The 944-nt window shown below is 58.8% G+C and overlaps 1 long non-coding RNA gene across 1 annotated transcript in view; it reads right to left on the minus strand.

The window, feature by feature from the left end:
* LOC104911202 overlaps positions 1-944 on the minus strand; it is a 40443-nt gene that overhangs the window by 13399 nt on the left and 26100 nt on the right. The window lies entirely within an intron of this gene.

Below are 944 nucleotides of genomic sequence, written 5' to 3' on the forward strand. Positions count from 1 at the left end.
AGAGCCCAGCCAGGAGATCTGCTCTGGCAGTGCACAAATGGCAGTGGGCTCCCAGAGGGATGAAGAGTCATGTGGAAACAGAACAGAGTTAATGAGGGATGAAGGGAGCAGACAGAACAAGTTAGGAGAGATTAAAGCCTGGGCATGGTTAGCCCAGCAAAGGCAAGAGGTGGTAGAACTGTATAATTTCAAGAGGGAAATTATCTCCAACTAGAGCAAAGAGCTATTTCAGCTTAAAGCAATAAGAGCAGAAATAAAGATGGACATCGCTTGTTCAGTAAGCAGCGGCAGGGAAATAGCAGAAAGCCTGCAGCTATCAGGAAAAGAGCCTCTCACAAGGAACAAGGCCAGGCGAGCAGGCGCTCCGCTGCTTTAAAGATGGAGGTTATAAAGGCTGGTTTGAAGATGGAGGTTACAGGGTTACGAAGGCAGCACAGGCTGCACTCTGTCCCAGCAGGGCTGCTCCCAAGGGCTGTGCTGCGTAATGCCCAATCCTTCCTGTGCGTGAGCTCCTGCGAGGCAGCCTCAGCACCGCTCCCTCCCCGTCTCGGGGACAGAGCAGCCTTCCCGTGCGCTCCCATCGATTCCTGGCAGTCCCGAACCCACCGGCGGGTTGCCCCGACCCCTCTCACCTTTCGGATGTGATCCAGGAACTCGGGAGAGGCCAGGCACTCCTGGGGGCTGGCAAACTGCTTGCAGTTGTACTGGAAAAGGGGCAACAGGTCAGGGTCCAGATCGAACAACCTGCAACGGCGGGAGAGAGGCCCCATCTTCTCTCTTTGTTGGCTCCATTCGGAGTCCCGTCGCAGCCCGTAGGGAAGACGCTGAGATGCGCTCGGCAGAGTTCGGCGCGGCTCCGCGAGCTCCCGCCCGGCCGCAACGCGGGGCACCGCGCGGGGCAGCCCCGCACCACCCGCCGCCCCGGGGATCCGCTCCTCCGGGCC

This window comes from Meleagris gallopavo, chromosome 5, assembly GCF_000146605.3.
Source record: "Meleagris gallopavo isolate NT-WF06-2002-E0010 breed Aviagen turkey brand Nicholas breeding stock chromosome 5, Turkey_5.1, whole genome shotgun sequence".
NCBI classification, from domain to species: domain Eukaryota; kingdom Metazoa; phylum Chordata; class Aves; order Galliformes; family Phasianidae; genus Meleagris; species Meleagris gallopavo.